Consider the following 21425-nt stretch of genomic DNA (forward strand, 5'->3'; position numbering starts at 1 on the left):
GTTGGACCTGCCACATGGCTTCACGTTCCTACATGACACACTCCTTTGAGGCAAGACGTTGAAATCAGCTGCTAAAAAGAAAATGAGATTTGGATGTTCTAATATATAAACATATTCTTTATTATTAACACATTATTGAAGTAGTTTATTAGGTTTGCCCACTGGGACGCTTGAACTCTGAAAAGAGCAATCTGGACTGATCACTTTTACTGTAACCTGGACCCAAAATTTCAAACTCGGTATCCTACATATTTCTGCCAGTGGTAATTCCAGTCATCCTATCAAGACTTTGTGTAGGAAGTATCAAAATATGACAATATAGGGAAGTGGACTTGGCCCAATGGATAGGGCGTCTGCCTACCACATGGGAGGTCTGCGGTTCAAACCCCGGGCCTCCTCGACCCGTGTGGAGCTGGCCCATGAGCAGTGCTGATGCGCACAAGGAGTGCCGTGCCATGCAGGGGTGTCCCCTGCTGAGGGGAGCCCCACGCGCAAGGAGTGCGCCCCTTAAGGAAAGCCGCCCAGCACAAAAGAAAGTGCAGCCTGCCCAGGAATGGTGCCTCACACATGGAGAGCTGACATAGCAAGATGACGCAACAAAAAGAAACACAGATTCTGGGTGCCACTGACAAGAATACAAGTGGACACAGAAGAACACACAGCGAATGGACACAGAGAGCAGACAACTCAGGGGAGGGGGAAAGGGGAGAGAAATAAATAAAAAATAAATCTTAAAAAAAAAATGACAATATCAAACATGGAAACAGTCCGTGCTTCGCAGCTCACAATGTGCAGCTGGTTCTGAGGCCGCACTCTTCATGTTGTAAGGAAGCAAAAGCCAAGCCAAGTGCAGGGGGAAATGTTCAAATCCTGCGGCCTCTCAATGATCCAATCCCAGAGAGGAGAGTGGGAAAATTATGAAGAATTCAGAGAAGCAGATTATCAAGTGTAGAAGTTCATTTCTTTGTACCTTCACTGTTTCCTTTCACGCTCCCTCCCCCAGGCAGGGCTGGCTTTCTGAATTCATTTTGGCTTGGGCTCGCAGTTGGCAACCTGGACTATGAAACGCAGTATTCTCTGGTCTCTTGCCCCGGCCACATGGTAAGTGAAGCAGGGCAGGCTCTGCCCTAGTAGAGGTGGAGGACGACATTTTGGAGGGTGAGTACAAAACACAATAGCATTAGCAAAGCATTTGACTTCACAACCATGGCACATGCTCCAGTCTAGCTTTGTCAGCAATGAGGCCAAGGTTTTCATCTCCAAAGATGTAAAAAAAATAAATTAAAAATAATTTCTAAGAAGAATCCTAAGCACGACACGGGGGAGAGGTGTGCTGTTCTGGGGGAGGCGTGTTGCCCCACCCTGCATCTAGTGTGACTTTCGGTTCCATCTACAGATTTTTTAGGAGTGTACTGCCGGGAGCTCTGACCTTGGGGAGAGTTCCCTAGGGTATTTCTGACTCAGCCCTGACCGACAGCCTCGGCCAGGTTTGGGGGCTAACCATGAACGCGTGCAGGGGATGGGCCCACCACCTCTTCACACTGTCAAGGAAGAGTGCCTTTCCACACCCCCGGAAATAGTGGCTATATAAAGTCTTGACACTTCTGAACAAATGCTTCTTTGGGGTATGGAGAGAGAAACCTACATGTTCCTTTTTTTTTTTTTTTAAGATTTATTTCTTTATTTTATTTCTCTTCCCTTCTCCCCCTCCCCCGCCCTGGCCCCAGTTGTCTGCTCTCTGTGTCTATTTGCTGCGTGTTCTTCTAAGTCCTCTTCTGTTGTTGTCAGCAGCATGGGAATCTGTGTTTCTTTTTGCTGCATCATCTTGTGTGTCAGCTCTCCCTGTGTGCGGCGCCACTCCTGGGCAGGCTGCACTTTCTTTCATGCTGGGCGGCTCCCCTTATGGGGTGCACTCCTTGCGCGTGGGGCTCCCCTATGTGGGGACACCCCTGCGTAGCACGGCACTCCTTGCGCGCATCAGCACTGCACATGGGCCAGCTCCACACGGGTCAGGGAGGCCCGGGGTTTGAACCGCGGACCTCCCATGTGGTAGACGGACGCCCTAACCACTGGGCCAAGTCCGCTTCCCCCTTCATGTTCCTTTAATCTTCTCCACTATGGATTTAATAGGAACATTTCATTCGTATAATCATTATCATTTTTATACCAGTGGCTCAATATATTTCAGGGTTTAAACTTTTTAAAAAAATTTTAATAATTTACTCAGGCCAAACATGCTTTCTTTATCCATGCCAGGTAGGCAATACCTTTCATTTCTGCTGTGGTGATTGTGCAAGCCCTGATTGTCTCAAGGGTTGGTGAATGCACCTTTATAACAAGCATTTTATAGTACAGGGGTCATTTCTCCACTCTAATTAAAATTCCTCACTAGGTGGACTTTAGTTGTCTTTGAAACATTTTGGAAAGAAAAGGCAAAATTACAATTTTTTAAAAACTGCACGTATTTGTGTTTGATTACACAAGAGTAATACATGTGCATTTTAGAAGCTGTAAGCAATAAAGGAGGTTGTACAAGCTGGAGGTGTGAGGAGGAACAAATGGGATCTCGTGGAGTTATGCAGTGCACAACCTGTGAGGCTGTATGAGCCAACCGTATTCTGAACACAGAACACAGAAAGGAAAACATTTCCCACGAGTCTTCCTTCCAGCAACAACATTAACATTTTGCTACGTTTTATTCCAGTCTTTCTTCTAGGTATGCTGTATTTTTAAAAGATATTATAACGTCCACCTCTTCCACTTAACAATTAAGTAGAATGTTAATGATTGTAAACATTATTCTCAAAGGCATAATATTTTATTTCATCTGATGAACACTTATGTGGTAACTTTTGTCAGCCATTAGATATTAACACACACAATCCTGCACAGATATCCTACCCCCTCTAACTTCTTCCACCCTGTTCTGTTTCCCCCGAAACTGACCTGTATTTGGCCAATAGAGAGTTGTGGTAGATTGGATTATCATTCCCACCTTTTTTTTCCCCTCTCTCTCTCCCTGTATTAGGATTTGCCGTGTGAGATTGCCTCCTAGTAGAGGATACGGGTTATCAATATTCATTCTCTTTATTTTAAGCTCTGTCACGTAACATGCTTTGGACAATGGGATATTGCAGACTCGGCATGAGCAGAGGCCCGAAATGGGCACGCATGTTGAATCTGTTTTATTAGCCACTGGTCCCAAAATGAGAGGCTCACGGAGCAGACCCCAACCCAATCCAACGCCTGAAGCAGAGCCAACCAAGCAGACCCGGGAGTGGGAAAACAAATGTGTGCAGTTCTTAGCCACTGAGATTTGGGGGTTGTTTCGTGCAGTTGTTATTGTAGCAGTAGCAGACTAGTGACAGGTGGCCAAGAAGGAGGGAGGAGAGAGGTCAGGGCATTTGGGAAAGGTCACTGGGCTGAAGGACGCTGCTTCTCACAGGAACCCTCTCTCTATCCCTAAACCCCTGCAGGCTCTGATAATGGCTGCCTAGGACTTCCTGCTGGTACTGGCCCTGGGTACTGCACTATCCTCTGCAGTTTCCCTACACCCTGCCATGCCATGGCAAAGAGGGCCCTTTATTAAAACTCCTCAAATTACTCAATTTGAGTGTGTCGCCTCTTTCCTGCCTGAACTCTGAGTGATAAAAATCCTCATAAGCATCCTATGAAGTCGGTGCTAGTACTATTTCCAATTTAATAATGAGGAAATTGAATCTCCAAGAGGTTAAATAACTTATACAAGGTCACACAGCTGGTAAGTGGCAGAGCTGGGATTTGAACCTGGCAGGCTGGGTTCCCGCTTACTTCACCAGGCTGCTGTTGGCCCATCCAATAGGACTGTTGGAATTTAGTTACCCAGCTCTGTATTGTTAGAATTTCAAGGGTTTTTATTTGTTTGTTATCAGGGTATTTTTTGTTTGTTTTTTCCCTTTTATAAATACTGCTGTGAAGGGAAGTCTCTATAGAAATACTTGCTCATATTCAGGGTTAAGAAAATTTCTAAAAGAGAAATTGTTGATCAAAGAGTACGAACTTCTGTTTCCTTGAACATACCTTTTTTTTTTCTATTGTTCTCTTCTGACTAAAAATGAGCACATTGAATAAGCAAAACTCAAGTATTATGGAAGTACATATCACAGGACATGAATATCCCTGTATACCCTGGAAAGTTATTGACCAGAATCTGATAGTTTTTTTAAATTGGTAATTATTAACTTTTCTTATCAGAAAACCAGTAAACATTCATTTACTGTAGCAATGGAGAAAGACAAATATAACTTGTAATGCACAATTGAAAGATTACACCATTGATATTTTGGAGTATAGCCTTCCGGTCTTTATTGTATGCTTTACATGTGTGTATATATGTGTGCATATGAAAAAAAAACCACAGAAACATACTGTGAACACCGCTTAACAACATGCTTTTCTCACTTAGAAATATATATTGTCATGCATATTTTCTTGTCATTAAATATTCTTCTACAACATCAATTGTGTAGTATTCTTCTATAATTCTTCAGTATTCTACTGAAGCAATATACCATTCAACCAGTTCCCTAGAAAGAGATGTTTAGGTTGTTTCTTACTTTTAACTACAATAAACACAATTACCATGTCCATAATTATAAGGACATACTTGCACACATTTATAATTATTCCCTTAAAATGTATTTCTAAATATAGATTTGCTGGGTCAAAATGTATGTACTTGGTAAGGTTTTTGATTCGTGACAGGTCTTCTAGAAAGGCTGCTGATTTACTCTTTCACCAGCAAATTATATTATTGTTTTTTTTTTAATTTGCCAATATGATAAAACAAGAGGACAGGGGATCTTTTTGTTTTTAACTTACATCATTTCATTACTAAGGAGATAGAACTTTTTTTTCATAATTTAGTTATCATTTGTACTTCTGTAGCAAATTGCTCATGTCCTTTGCCATTTCTCTATTAGTATGTTTTTTTAATTATTTTAAGAACTCATTTATATTGTCTGTCATATATGCAGCAATTTTTCCCATTTTGTCATTTCTATTATATTTTTTAATGGATTTTTCATGTAACCAAATTGAATCTGTTTTTACCCTTATTTGTCTGGCTTTGGTATTTCTTCTTTTGGTTCTTTTGTAGCTTCACTATTTACATTAAAAGTTGTAAACCATCTGAAACTTATTTTGGTATATAGGGAGAGGAGATGGCCTAATTTTACTTTCATTCAAATTCTTGATATATTTTGGATTCCCTTTCTGGATCTTTTTATTTTTTCAATTGTGCCAACAACTCACTGCTTAAGTTACTGTGGTTTAAGAATTTCTTTTTTTTAACTGCTTTTTTTTTTTTGATACATAGATCACACAAAATATTACATTAAAAAATATAAGAGGTTCCTATATACCCCACTCCTCACTCCTCCTATATCAACAGCCTCTTTCATCAGTGTGACACATTCATTGCATTCGATGAATACGTTTTGGAGCACTGCTGCACTGCACGGATTATAGTTTACATTGTAGTTTACACTCTTCCCCAGTCCATTCAGTAGGTTGTGGCAGGATGTATAATGTCCTGCATCTGTCCCTGTAATATTCAGAACAACACCTATTACAGTGATGAAAGGCAAAATGTCAAAAAAAAAAGTTTTATGATATTTTTCATTTTTTAATTCTCCAATTTATTTTTTACATTATTTTAGTTTTTCCAAATTATTTTGTATTTTATTTCTAATCTTTAAGCCTATCATTACTATTTCATTTTCCTACTAATTGAATTTGGCAATACATTAGGCTTCATTTTTGAAGAAGTTTTGGTTCACAGAGGGGTTCAACTATGGCAGGGGAGGAGCACTGGTGTGGGGTGTCATTGATGGGGGATACATGGTGGGAGGGAGTTCTCCAGGGCATGCATATAGGGTATATAGATATGTTTGAATGTTCTTTGGGTATTAACATATAGGGGGTAGAGTTACACACAACAACTGAGGTAGAGCTGAGTTCCCACCCTGGGGAACTCTGTTGCATTCCCCAATGGAACAGCAACAATCCCCAAAGTGCAAGGGCAAAGACCAGTGAAGAAGGATGGTCTAATGATGGGCCCTTGATCCTGATGACTAGGCTTAGGAGCCTGTGTGCTTGAAATTTCAACTAGGCCTAGAGCATCAGGGTGTCTAAGAGTTACCTCTTGAGAACCTCCATGCTGCTCAAATGTGGCCACTCTCTAAGCCAAACTCAGCATGTAAATGCATTACCTTCCCCCAAGCATGGGACATGACTCCCAGGGATGAGCCTCCCTGGAGCCAAGGGATAACTACCAAGCACCAGCTGGTGATGCAACTAGAAAAATACCTTGAATAAAGTGGGGAAATGGGAGGGAAGCAGACTTGGCCCAGTGGTTAGGGCATCCGTCTACCACATGGGAGGTCCACGGTTCAAACCCCAGGCCTCCTTGACCTGTGTGGAGCTGGCCCACGTGCAGTGCTGATGCACGCAAGGAGTGCCATGCCACACAGGGGTGTCCCCCGCATAGGGGAGCCCCATGCGCAAGGAGTGTGCCCCGTATGGAGAGCTGCCCAGCGTGAAAGAAGGTGCAGCCTTCCCAGGAATGGCGCTGCACACATGGAGAGCTGACACAACAAGATGACACAACAAAAAGAAACACAGATTCCTGTACTGCTGACAACAACAGAAGCAGACAAAGAAGACGACGCAGCAAAAAGACACAGAGAACAGACAACGGCAGGGGCGGGGCGGGGAAGGTGAGCAAAATAAATAAAATAAATCTTTTAAAAAAAGGGGGGGGGAAATGGTAAAGACAAATGAGTATATATGGCTAAGAGACTTCAAAATGAGTCAGGAGGTCATCAGAGGGGTCACGCTTACACATGTCTCAGCAGGATCCCAGAGACAGCCAAAGTAGATACAACCCTAGGCAGTGGTGCTCCTGAGGGCTACAGAGACACCCAGGTCCTATGGTCATGGCAGATGGCTCTGGAGTTCAGTGCCTTGCCAGTGGGCCCTACTTTGGAATTTGTGCTCCTGAGTGTGATGACGTTGGACTCAGATATGACCTCTCTATACATGCCTCTTCTGTCACTTTTACTGAACATCTGGTTGGCACTGGGGTTGGTGTATGCTCAGGAGACTTGAATCTATGGACTTTCCATGTGCCAGCTGGGCCCTGAGCCTCAGCAGAGTTGTAACACTTACTCTCCAGTTCATTGGCTTTACCTAGGTGAACTAACAGGGAGGTGAGGATGGTCACACCACACTAGGGAACCAAGAGAGTCTACAACTGCAAGAAGGAGAATCTCATCCATCAGCCATGTGGGATCTAAGCCCCCTCTCGATTTAGAGGTGGAGTGGGCATCACCATTCCAGGGTCCTCAGAATGGAGGAATAAAATATGGATTAGAGTGGACTTACTAGTATTCTACTATAGAATTATTGTGACTCTAGCAATAGAAACAAGTATATCATTGATGTGGAGACAGTGACCACAGAAGAAAAAGAAGAGGTGTGATATGGAGGCATTTTTGGGACTTGGAGTTGCCCTGAGTGATAACAATGACTTTTAATACCTGGTAGTACAAGTTCATGTCTGTTCCCTGCCCCCCACTCATAATTCTTTTTCAAAAAAAGAATTGAGTTTTTCTTGAGTGGGTATTCTAGAAGATGAACTTTTGGGTCATTTGGTCACATTCCAAGAAAGCTTTATTGGAATTTTGGTTGAAATTGTGTTAAAATTATTCATTAATTTGGGGGAAATTGTCATCTTTACAATTTTGAATCTTTCCACTTAGAAATACGATATTCTGTGTTCCATTTATTCAAGATTTTTGGCTCCCAAAGCACAGTTTGTGATTTTCTTCATAATGGTCTTGTGCACAATTATTTTAAATGATGGAAGACATGTAGAGTTGAGGCTCTGTGGCAGATATTTTCAAATTTAAGGGATCCCAGCTTAGGAGTAAAAGAAGACCTCACTCATAATTTTGGCTAGCATGATGGTTTGAAGCTGTAGGTACCCCCACAGAAAATCCATATTCTCAAATGTAATCCATTCCTGTGGGTGTAAACCAATTGTAAGTAACATCTTTTGATGATGCTACTTCAGTTAAGATGTGACCCACCTCATTCACAAAGGGACTTAATCCTTTACTGGAGTCCTTTATTAGAGAATGAAATTCAGTCAAAGAGAGAAAACGCTATGGAAGTAAGAAGCTGATAGCAATGAAACCCAGGAAAGAAGGGAGAGACCAGAAAATGCCACCATGCCTTGCCATGTGGCAGAGGAGCCAGTTTTTAGGAAGAAAGAATCACCTTGATGATGCCTTGATTTGGACATTTTCTCAGCCTCAGACTATAAGCTAATAAATTTCATTGTTTAAGCCAGCCCAATTCATGGTATCTGCTTTAAGTAGCCTAGGAAATTAAAACAACTAGTCATGTCATACCTGGAAAAATGCAAAAAATTCTTCTCAGCCCCAGTTTTCTCAAGTGGGCTAATAATCCCTAACTTTTCTTCCTTTCAGAGTTTGCTTGAGGATCAGATAAATATTTAAAATACATAAAAGCATTTCAATCGAGAGAGCCATGTTAATACAAGGGGTTATTGATTTGTCAATATATAGTCAAAAATGGGAATGTGCTCAGTAGGGAATTTACCATATAAAACAATCCAATCAATCAAGAAATAATTAGTGACGGTCCATAAAATGCCCAGCTATTTGCCTGGGACCAACTGACTTTTCAGGATGTGGGACTTTCAGTGGTAAAACCAGAAAAGTCTTGGTTGAACCAGGACAAAATGGTCATCCTAACTGTCAGGCACCTCCTTCAGACTCGAAATGCTATGGTTCCAGGGTTCTATACATAGGAGACAACAGGCCAGTGACCCAAGGTGTTGCCATTCTAGCAGTGGAGACGTAGTGAAAGCTTCTAAAATGGAGAGGGAATGTGGAAGTACTGAATTGTTCTAACGAGGACCCTTGGGGCAATAGGATCCACAACTGGACTGAAGACCCCTTTGGAGGTGCTTGAACTAGACTTTAAGAACAGGAAGGATTTGTACTTAGTGGGATTCCAGTTGGTGGACAAGCTGGCAGTGAGAATCAGCTCTGTTGCAAGGAAGAGATGATTTAGCACTCGGCCCCTAGCCTGGCACACAGGAGGCACTTAATGAATGCAAGTTCATTCAAATTAAATGCATTGCTCTTGGCAACACAGAACTGGGACATGTGTGAAACATCTATTTAGAGTCCCACCTTCTGAAGTTTACAAGTGTTATCAGTGAGCAATGGGGAAAAACACCTAAAAGGCTCTCTCCTAAAATGGAAAATGAAATAATACAAAAATTAGACAACCAATATGGTTCTTTTTCCCCCCTTGATTGTCAGGCGTTTCAGAGCTAAATTTAGTGCCCAGGACAATCTCAAGAGCTAGTTCCCATTTACTCTACTTCCTCTAATCAGGCATTGTTCTTTCATATCCTGAAATATCTTAGTTTGCATTGCTCTTTTTAAAATGACTACCCAAGAAAACACTGTGGAAAAACTTAGAATATAAAGAAAAATGTAAAGATGAAAGGCAATATTTCCGATAGCCCCCAAATATAGCCACTGTTAATGTTTTAGAGTTCCTCTCCACTCGGGCCCAGCACAAACACTCGCTGACTTTTCCCTTCTGGATATTGTGCTAACTGTGTTTTGTAACTTGCTTTTTTAACTAAATTTTTCATGAAGATTTTTTCCATTTCAATAAATAACTCGTTTATCAGCATTCTTACGGATATATAATAATTTAACTAGTCTACTGTAAGAGCGGGCCATTGACCTTCAAGCTAAGAGGTGGGGAATCATAAGGCAACCAATCAGAACAGCAAACAGCTGGGGCCCCTCCCCAACATCAGGAAAGGGGAGGAAGAAAGGTCTTAAAAAGATCTAACCCGGGCCCCACATGCACGTCTCACCCTGTAGCACGCTGGCAATGCAATCCATGTTTTGGATTGTGTACTTATCTCTTTTCATGTTTCTTAATAAGCTCTTTACTCCCTTACCAAAAAAAAAGAATGGGGGCATTGAGTTTTTTCTTTAGTCTGGTTTTGTTGTGTATTAGACAGTTGTCTAATCATTTCTTTGAGTCAAGTCCACGAACTAAAATCCCTGGGCCAAAGTCTAAGCATTTTTTTTTAAAGCAGTTTTATTGAAACATATTCACAAACCACACAATCCATCTAAAGTATTGGCGTTTGGTATAATCACAGAGTTGTGCATTCATCATTGCGATCAATATTAAAGCACTTTCATTACTCCAAAAAGAAACTTCCCCTACCCCCTAGCAGTCACCTCTCAATCCCTTCTATCATTCCTCTGCCATACATAACCACTAATCTAATTCTGTCACTATGGATTTACTTATATTTACATTTTGTATAGATGGAGTCAAACAATATGTAATACTTTGTGTCTGGTTTCTTTCACTTAGCATAATTCTTTTTTTAAAATTGATGGAGAAATGTCCATATATTACTTTCCCTACTTTCCAAAATACATATTAAGTGTATTTTTGCCAAATACCACCCTAGTATTAACATCTTGTACATTTGTTCTGTTTCATGGAAAAACATGTCTTATATTTGTACTATTAACCACACTCGTCCACAAGTCTAAGCATTTTTAATATAATTTTTATATGATTTCTTATGAAGAGGCACGTTCTGGAGGCTGATTGCCTGAGGTCAAATCCTCTATTTTCTAGCTCTGTGGCCTTTGGTCTCTTCTTTCATCCCTCCAGCCCTTAACGGGGATTGAAATTGTTCCTGCTTCGTAGGATTGCTATGAGAATTTAGATAGGATTCTGTGTGGACAGCACTTTGCACAGTGTCTGGTATAAAGTGAGCCCTCAATAAGTATTTTCTATAATTATATTGCTAATGTGTTCTCCAAAAAGACTTTATTACTTTTTCACTCCTGGGGGCAGGGTCAAGAACTTTGGGGAACTTAGAGGATTTAACTCTTAAGTAAAATTGAAAAAAGTCACTAGTAAGGCACAGATCATCTGTCCATAATAACAATGCCAGCTTTCACAGGGAACAGGGACACAAGCATTTTATCCAGTCCCCCTCGTGGCCATGAGACTGAGTTTGCAAGATGACTGAACTAACTAACCCTGTTCTTTCAGGATTAACACACAAAAGGAAAATAAAGCCACCTCAATATTTTTAAGGTCACTTTAGGTCTCTGCTTTCAAAAAGTTGCTAGTTTACTTTCTCAGAGAGCTATCGTCTTTCATAGGGAAGCAGGATTAACACTCTGGCTAAAGCAATGGTTCTCTATTTCGGCTGCACTTCAGTGCCCTGAAAAATACTCATGCTTGGTCCACTCCCCCAGAGATTCTGATTTAATTAGACAGTAGCGTGACTGGGTGTCAGAGTTTTTTTGTTTTTTTTTTTTTGTTTTTTTTTTTAAGTTTACATAAACCAACAGCTTCTCTTTTTTTTTTTTTTTAAAAAGATTTATTTATTTATTTATTTAATTTCCCCCCCTCCCCTGGTTGTCTGTTCTTGGTGTCTGTTTGCTGCGTCTTGTTTCTTTGTCTGCTTCTGTTGTCGTCAGCGGCACGGGAAGTGTGGGCGGCGCCATTCCTGGGCAGGCTGCACTTTTTCACGCTGGGCGGCTTTCCTCACGGGCGCACTCCTTGCACGTGGGGCTCCCCCACGCGGAGGACACCCTTGCATGGCACAGCACTCCTTGCGCGCATCAGCACTGCGCATGGGCCAGCTCCACATGGGTCAAGGAGGCCCGGGGTTTGATCCGCGGACCTCCCATGTGGTAGACGGACGCCCTAACCACTGGGCCAAAGTCCATTTCCCATGGGTGTCAGAGTTTTTAAATGCTCCCCAGGAGAGTCTAATGTTCAGTTGAGACTGAGAACCACTGAGTTAGAGAAAATTGGCAGAGATGCTCTCAAATCCATTTCAACTTCTTTTCCATCAATTCCTCCATCAGGCAGGTTAAGGAGAAGCTACTTCCTCTCTCACCTCTTTCTCTGCTCTGGAAGAGTTCCAACAAGAATAAACAACAAACTTAAATAATCTCTTTGGGTCTGCTAACTTCTAGTTGCCTCCAATCTAGGGTAGAACTGTCTAATAGAAATATAATCCAAGCTACAAATGTGGGCACATCTGTAATTTTATATTCTAGTAGCCACATTATTAAAAAGTAAAAAGAGACCAGTTAATTAATGTTAAAAATGTATTTCATTTGACCCAAATATATCCAAAAACATTATCATTCCAACATGTAATTAATACAAAACATTATTAATGAGATGTTGTACATTCTTTTTTCATACTGAGTCTTGAAACCCGGTGAGCACACCTCACTTGAAAACAGTCACATTTCAAGTGCTCAGTAACCGCAAGGGGCTATTGGCTACCATATTGGACAATGCAGCAGTAGGAGTTAAATGCAAATTAAGTAACTTTTCCGGAGCTCAGTTTCCCTTAAAATGGGGAGATGGTAATACTGCTCCCTGGAGTTGCTGTGAGGATCAATGAAGCCTCCGTTACAAGGCTCGGCAGATAATGAACTCCCAGCAATGTTCAGTTTTTCCTGTCTTAAGGAGAAGCTAAGGTCTTCAGGGGACTGTCAGGTGATACATGGAATGACTCCTGTTTTTAAACTCATGTTGCCTTTTGGTAAACATAAAAAAGCTCATGCTCTTTCTGTGACATTTTAAATTTCAAAATTAAGTAAAGAATTAAGGGAAACGGATGTGGCTCAACCAATTGAGCTCCCATCTACCATATGAGAGGTCCAGGTTTCGATGCCCAGGATCTCCTGGTGAAGGCACGCTGGCCCACGTGGTGAGCTGGCCCATTCGGAGTGCCAGCCCATGCAGGAATGCAGCCCGTCACCTGCGGGCCATTGCCGAGAGCTGGTGCAGCAAGATGATGCAACAAGAGACACAGAGGAGAGAAAAGAAGAAGACGTAGCAGAACAGGGACCTGAGGTGGCACAAGAGAACAATCGCCTCTCTCCCACTCGGGAAGCCCAGTGGGGCGGGGGGGGGGGGCATAAAAAAGTCTTTTAGGGAAGCGGACTTGGCCCAGTGGTTAGGCCATCCGTCTACCACATGGGAGGTCCACGGTTCAAACCCCGGGCCTCCTTGACCCGTGTGGAACTGGCCCATGTGCAGTGCTGATGTGTGCAAGGAGTGCCATGCCACACAGGGGTGCCCCGCGTAGGGGAGTCCCACGTGCAAGGAGTGTGCCCCATAGAGAGTCGCCCAGTGTGAAAGAACGTGCAGCCTGCCCAAGAATGGCACCGCACACATGGAGAGCTGACATAGCAAGATGATGCAACAGAAAGAAACACAGATTCCCAGTGCCGCTGATAAGGATAGAAGCTGTCATGGAAGAACACACAGCAAATGGACACAGAGAGCAGACAACTGGGGTGGGGGGTAAGGGGAGAGAAATAAATAAATAAATAAATAAATAAATTTTTTTTAAAAAAGAATAATATCACAACTAAAATGAAAAGAAATAGTGCAAAGCTCTACTTTGCGCTCACTCTCTCTAACCCAGGAGCCTGTCTTCCCCTCCCCTCTGTACCACTGAGAATTCTCCTCTAAACGCATCTTCCTTAAAGTCTAAACTTCAGATCAGCAGTTCACTAGTTTTAAGCTTTTACAATTAAAAATAACTTCTTTATCATTACAAAAATAATACATGCTTTTTGAACAAAAATTAGATAATACAAAAAAGCAGAAAACGGACTATGAGAACCATGAGATTCCCACCATCCACAGGATACTCACCCGAACACCTGGTGTACAGCCTCCCAGCAGCTGTCTCCAACTCCGGCTACTCATCAGGATCACCTGGGAGCTTGAAGCTACATGGGACATGATCCCACCCTCCTGAGACTGTGATTTAATTGGTCAGGAGTACCATCTGGGCATTGGGATTTTTTATTTTTTACTCCTCCCCAAGTGATTCTAATGAACATCCAAGACAAGAACTAGTGTTCTAGAACAGCTGTGTATGTCACTAAAAAGGGCAAGCAAGAGAGGGAAGACACTGCAGAGAGGAGGTGGAGCAGGCAGGGCAAACTTCTTCATCAGTAGTCCGTCTAGGCTATTCCTGGGAACCTGGACTGACCATTCAGAGAGAGGACCCAACTGGTAGCTGGAGACAGGTAAAAAAGCAAGCAGCCAGTATTGTCCAGGCCAAGATGCTGGGGAGCCAGTGTGGTGGCCAGAGAAGGTGGTCAGAGGGTACAGGAGCAAGTGGATCCTGCCAGGTGGTTGCTGCTCCAGCGATGACCAACCAGAAGTAGCAACCAGACTTGCCTACCTGCATTCCAGTGTCGCCAACAATAACCAGGATAAAGGTCCACTTTGAAAAGGTGGACCTTTGGCATCCGTGAATTTCCCACCGTTTTCCCTAAGACAAAAGATGTGGAAAGCAAGACTTGAGAGTCAGGGATCAGCATTTTCCTGTTGATGAGCAGCTCCTATCTAACTCCCAGAGAGGCCTGGACTGTACCAGGATCTCCCCAAAGGCTCCTGCTTAGTGATATGCATAGTTTAAGAAGCCTTAGATGAAGCCTTAGTAGAATGATGATGACGATGAGCATAATAATCACAATAGCTAGCATGTAGTAAGTCCTTACTGTGGACCAGACACTGTAACAGAAGACTTATACTCAATATCTTCATTCTGTTTTCACATCAGCCTTGTGAGGTAGGTACTATGACTGTCTCCATTTTACAGATAAGCCAAAACTCAGAGATATTCAGTAATTTGACCTATGTCATGCAGCTAATTGGAGCAGAAATGGGATTCACACTACATCTGTCTGAATCTTGGTCACTGAGCTATATACTGATGTTCTCATCAACTGTGACGGTTATTGTGACTCTAACAATGGAAGAAACTGATGTTGTGGCCATGGGAGTTGCCGAGGGCAGGGAGAGGGAAGAAGAGGTGTGATATGGGGGCATTTTTAGGACTCGGAGTTGTCCTGAATGATATTGCAAGGACAGATGCAGGACATTATATATCCTGCCATACCCTACTGAATGGACTGGGAGAGAGTGTAAACTACAATGTAAACTATAATCCATGCTGTACAGCAGTGCTCCAAAACGTATTCATCAAATGCAACGAATGTGCCACACTGAGGAGAGAGGTTGTTGATGTGGGGGGAATGGAGGTAGGGAGTGGGGTATATGGGAATCTCCTATATTTTTTAATGTAACATTTTGTATGATCTGTGTATCTTTTTTGAAAAAAGATAATAAAAGATTAAAAAATAAACTATACAAAAGGGGAAAAAAGGAGTGTAGAGATAGATGATTTAGTTCAATGCTCCATTTTAAAGATGAGGACATCTTCAGAACCTCCCCGTTTCGTAGAGCTGTGGACTTGGAACATTATAAAGGTCACCCAGTCACCTGTTCCACTGCTATCTGGTGGTGCAGCCAAGCTTCTGGAGGCAGCTACTTCCATTTGCAGACATAGCCACAAGTTTCTCTTTTATAATATACTGAACTCTCCTTTCCAGAACCTTCCACCCCAGCACTTCCGCCAATGACAGATAAACTGTGAAAAGCCAATAAGTCATGAATGAAACAGTCAAATCAGGCTGGTACAATGAATTAAACACCACCACCGTCTTCATCAGAGAAAAGGGATCAGCAAGTCCCTAAATAAACAGTGCTTCACCATTTGTCAGCAAATGGCACTCCGAATTTTGTTCCATTGGCGCAAATATGGCCTCACACTCCCTCTGGAGAAGCTTCTACCAAAGCTACTGGGGAGACCACAGAACTGTGGAGCCAAGTCTGAGGGTTGTGGAGAAAGGAGTAGTAGAAATTCCTTTTACTTTGACCGATTTTATCAGACCTGTCTTGTGGTTGGCTGAAGAGAAACACGGTCTGTTGAACTAAATTCTTGTCCAAACAACACAATTAACTTCCTCCTCCTCCTTTTCCTTTTCCTTCTCCTCCTTTTCCGGCTCTCTGAAGCTTCTAGAAAGTAATTTTTACATCTTTAATCCAATATTACTTCTGTGCCGGCTGAGACCATGTCGTATAGCGCTGGCAACAAGTGAGTCTGTGTAGAGGCAGGTGTCACACTACAAACCGTGCTTTAATTAGAGGAGGTTGGAGGGCTGATCTGTCCAGGTGTTGAACACCATACTTTTAAAATTTACTCACTGGATAGTTCCAATGCTAAATCAGCTTCCTACGGCTGCCATAACAAATGATCACAAACTGGGTGGCTTAAAATAACAGAAATGTATTCTCTCACAATTCTAGGGGCTAAAAGTCCAAAATCAAGGTGCCAGAAGGGTTGGTTCTTTTGGGGGGCTATTGGGAGACTCTGTTTCATGCCTCTCTCCTAGCTTCTGTGGTTGCCGGTAATCCTTGGCATCACCTGGCTTGTAGGAACATCACTCCAATCTCCACTTCCATCACCACACAATGTTCGGTGTCTCCATCTCTGTATCCAAATTTTCTTCTTTTAGTAAGGACCTCAGTCATATTGGATTTAAGGTCTGTCCTAATCCTATTTTACCTCATCCTAACTTGATTACATCTGCAAAGAACCTCTTTCCAAAATAAGGTCTCATTCACAGCTACTGTTTGGACATGAATTTGGGGGTGACACTATTCAACCCAGTACAAATACTATTAAGCTGTTCAAATGCGTAAGAGAGAAACAAACTTTTGGACTCTTTTCTTCAAAACCAGTTTGATATTGATACCAAACCCTGAAAAACAGCATCAAAAGGAAAACTACAGATAAATTTTACTTGTGAGGGTAGATTTTTAAAATCCACAGGTGAGAAAAAGGTAGTTGAAAAAAATTCAACATTCACTTCCAATAAAAAATCGCACTAAAACTGAAGCATCACCCTGCTTCATGGGGAAATTCTAGTAGTATGCACAGCAAATGCAGGAAAAAGACAAGGATACCCACGTCACAACTACTATTTATGTAGTCCTGGAGGCATAGCCAGTACAACTGATAATAGAAAGAAATAATAAGTAGAAAAATTAGAAGGGAAAAAAATTTCATTAATTGCAGTGTTATGGTTACATACTTTGAAAATGTAAGAGTATGAAAATGCTCTAGAGCAGGGGTTCTTAACAGGGTCCATGAGCTTGAACTGAAATTTTAAAAAATTCTTGTGGGGACGTGTTGGTGTGGGTGTGACATATTTATTAAATAATACACAGGATAGTGTGGACTTAGTAAGGAGTCTATGGTTTTCACCTGACTGGCAAAGGGGTCCATGGAACAAAAAAGGTTAAGAACTCCTGCTCTACAGTGTCTTATTGAAAAATAAATATACAAACATTAATAGCTGTGCTTTAAGTAAATGCCTTAGATGAAAAAATAGATTCCTAAGGTGGCAGTGAGGAAAGGCAAGAACCAAAACAACTTACACTACAGAATCCCTTAAAGGCTCAGGAACTGGTGGAATCAGTTACCTTTGGAAATAGTGAAGGGATAAAATTAAGAAAACTGAATGAAATGCTGTTTAAGAAACAGTTAGATTCCCTCCCAAAGACCTGCCCCATTGCAACAAAAGACTAGAGGTTTATCCGCTGGAAAGGTTATGCCAAGGGCAGGCATGGTGTGTCTATGGTCTGGAGGACACTGGGGGCAGGGCTACAAGGTGGATAACAGGTTTTGCTGACACTCCTGCCCTCTTCCTTGCGTTTCTATAACACTGACAGTCTGGCTTTCACCATTCCATTAGTAGTTTGGAAAAGACTTCTCTGGAGAATCTGACCATTGGAAAGCCATAAAAATACTGACATCAAGGATTTTCCCAATGAAACAACCCAGCCAGAATACCCTGTAAACATCTCCACTCTCAGAGCTTCCAGTCAACTTAAATAGGCACAAATGGCCAGAGATCACCAGACACCTGAGGGAAACCAATACCATAAAACATAGAAACCTAAATCTGCAAACAGGTTTTTAAAAACTCTTGAAGGAAATGGATTCTGCAAGGAGACTAAAATGAAAACTATCATTAATATTCTTAGATATATAAAAAGATATTGAGATATCCATAAAATAAGGACAGGATACTACAAAGAAGAATTATTCAAAAAGAAAAGAGTGAGAAAGCTCTTGAACATGAAAAATATATCAGGGAAGCTGATGTGGCTCAAGTGATTGAGCTCCCACCTACCACAGTGAAGGCCCCTGGTTCCATTCCTGGTGCCTCCTAAAGAAGACAGCGAGCTGGTGCGACAGGCAAGTGTGAGCTGATGCAACAAGATGACACAGCAAGAGACACAAGAGGAAAGACATAATGAAAGACACAACAAAGCAGAAAGCAGAGGTTCCTAGTGCCCCCTAAAGAAGACAAGCAAAACAGTGAGCTGATGTGACAGGCAGCCGTGGTGAAGTGGTGCAACAAGATGATACAACAAGAGACGTAGGAAGAAAAACTAAATGAGAGACACAAAAAAAAGCAGAGAATAGAGACGGCTCAATCAACTAGGCTTCTCCCTTCCCCATCAGTTGTCCCAGGTTCAGTTCCCGGTGCCTCCTAAAAAAACAAGGAAGATGAACAGACACAACAAGTGCAAACAATGAGTGGGTGGGGAGAAAAAAGTAAATAAAATAAATCTTTTAAAACATGTATATATATTGGGAAGCAGATGTGACTCAGGCAGTTGGATGCCTGCCTCCCACATGGGAGGTCTCACATTTGTTTCCTGGTGCCTCCTAAAGAAGACAACCAAATAACGAGCAGACAACCAGCAAGACAAAGCACAGACAGTGAGCAAAAATAAGGAGCAAACAGACAAGGGAGCCATGTGGGGAGGAGGGTACAATAAATAAATAAATAATATATATTTTGTGTGTATATCAGAGATCATGTTTTTTCATAACCAGTAACAAATGTTTCACAACAATGTAAGGTGCTGATGAAGAGGTGATATAAGGGAATTCTGCACATTACGCATGATTGTTTTAAAAGCTCACAACCATTTCCCTATTAAAATGTGTGTGTGTGTGTATAAATTGGTGATATATATATATCAGAGAACTCTGCAAGCAGAGGAACCCTGCATGGCACGGCAATAAAAATGCTCCACCGACATCCTGTCTCACCTACAGATGAAACTCCTAAACAAGAAGATGGAGAAGTAGAAGCTAAAATTGCTGCTGCAAAACCTACAGCTACAGGGAGCCTCAGGTGTGAGCCTATCAGAAACCCAAAGTGGAGATGTGGCTGAAGAAACTGTGGAAGCTGGAAAAGTGAAAAAGTCCTTTAAACAGAACATGAATGTGGGATTGTCTGAAACTCAAAATGGAGACACAGCTAATGAAACAGTGAAACATGTTAAAGTGTAAAAATCCCCAAAGAAATCTACTGTATTAACCAATGAGAAAGCAGGAACACAGTCCCCCAAAACAGAATCAAAAAAAGAAGAGGAAAATGGTAGAAAATGCTGGGCAATGCAAAAACAAAACAAAAAAATACAAACAAAAACTGAAAATGAGGAGGAGATTGAAAATAAAGAAGGTGCCGTAGCTCCTGAAGAAACAGAAAATAGTGTGGAGAAGCCAAATGATGAAGACAACAACGAAGTGCCCAGCTTGCCCCTGGGACTGACAGCAGCATTTGAGGATACTTCATTTGCCTCCCTAACTAATCTTGCCAGTGAAAACACCCTGAAGGCGATAAAAGAAATGGGCTTTCTTTTATAAAATATCAGGCCACTTTTGGAAGGCAGAGATCTTCTAGTGGCTACAAAAATAGGCAGTGGCCAAACCCTGGCATTTCTCATCCCTGCTGTTAAACTCATTGTTAAGCTAAGAAGCATGCCCAGGAATGAACAGGAGTCCTTATTCTCTCACCTACTAGGGAACTAGCCTTGCAGAATTTTGTTGTACTTAAAGAGCTAATGTCTCATCACATCCAAACATATGGGTTGAAAATGGGCAGTTAGCAACAGATCTGCCGAAGCACAGAAGTTAATGGGATTGTCATTGTGTCCACACCAGGTGGAGTCCTGGACCATATGCAGAATACCCCAGGGTTTATGTATAAAAACCTAGTGTCTGGTTATTGATGAGGCTAATCATATCTTGGATGTTGGTTTGAAGAGGATTAAAGCAAATTATTAGACTTCTGCCAATATACAGGCAGATCATGCTCTCTTCTGCCACACAAATGCAAAACATTGAAGACCAAACAAGAATATCTCTGAAAAAAGAGCCATTGTTTGCTGGTGTTGATGATGATAAAACTAATGCAACAGTGGGTGGTCTTGAGCAAGGACACATTGTTTGAAAAGAGATTCCTTTTGCTCTTTACATTCCTGGAAAAGAACAGAAAGAAGAAAATGATGTTCTTTTCATCCTGTAAGTCCATGAAATGCCACTACAAGTTGCTAAACTACATTGATTCTCCTGTCTTGGCCATTCATGGAAGGCAGCAGCAAAACAAGCGGACAACCACTTTCTTCCATTCTGCAGAGCAGATTTGAGGATACTGTTGTGCATCAATTCAGCAGCTCAAGGGCTGGCTATTGCTGCAGTTGACCAGATTGTTGAGTATGACCCTCCCGATGATCCGAAGGAAAGTATTCATCATGTGGGCAGAACAGCCAGAGGCCTAATGGAAGAGGACGTGCCTTGCTTCATTTTGTGTCCAGAAGAATTGGGTTTCCTTCTTTACCTGAAGCAATCCAAGGTTCCATTAAGTGAATTTGAGTGTTCCTGGTCCGAAATTTCTGACATTCAGTCTCCGCTTGAGAAATTTATTGAAAAAAACTACTTCCTTCACGAGTTCGCCCGATGAGCATATAAGTCATACATACATTCAAGTATATGATTCCTATTCTCTGAAACAAATCTATATGGTTAATAACTTAAATTTGCCTCAGGTTGCTCTGTCATTCGGTTTCAAGGTACCTCCTTTTGTTGATCTGAACATGAACAACAACGACAGCACACTTAAAAAGAGAGGACTATTTGGCTACCAGAGAGCCAAGTCCAAACGTTTGAAAAACATTAGCAAAAAGTCATCTGACAGCAGGCAATTCTCTCACTGAAGACACACCTTCCTTTCATCCTGAATAACTTTGTTCTGAAATGTGTTTTTTCTTTCCTTGCTCTAACAATGGAACTTATTCCTATGCTTTGGAGTGATCTAATAATTAACTTGGGTTGCAAGCACAGAGCACTCGTTATATCCAGAAAATCTCCTTTTTAGTTTTTGATTATAAAACAGTTCAATTTTTCTTAGTTATCTAGGGGCAAAATGAAGGATATTTTGGTCCTTGTTGTGATGACACAATATTTTAATTTAAAATCTTCCCTCCCCAAAATTTATATCATTGTTGTTAATAGAATTATTTATATCCTTTTCTTT

The 21425-nt window shown here is 41.7% G+C and overlaps 1 pseudogene; it reads left to right on the forward strand.

Annotated features, from left to right (window-relative positions):
* The first annotated feature begins 19132 nt into the window (after positions 1-19132).
* LOC101418974 (ATP-dependent RNA helicase DDX18 pseudogene) lies at positions 19133-21105 on the forward strand (annotated as a pseudogene).
* Positions 21106-21425: the final 320 nt, after the last annotated feature.

The sequence above is a fragment of the Dasypus novemcinctus genome, chromosome 11 (genome assembly GCF_030445035.2).
Source record: "Dasypus novemcinctus isolate mDasNov1 chromosome 11, mDasNov1.1.hap2, whole genome shotgun sequence".
Taxonomy (NCBI): domain Eukaryota; kingdom Metazoa; phylum Chordata; class Mammalia; order Cingulata; family Dasypodidae; genus Dasypus; species Dasypus novemcinctus.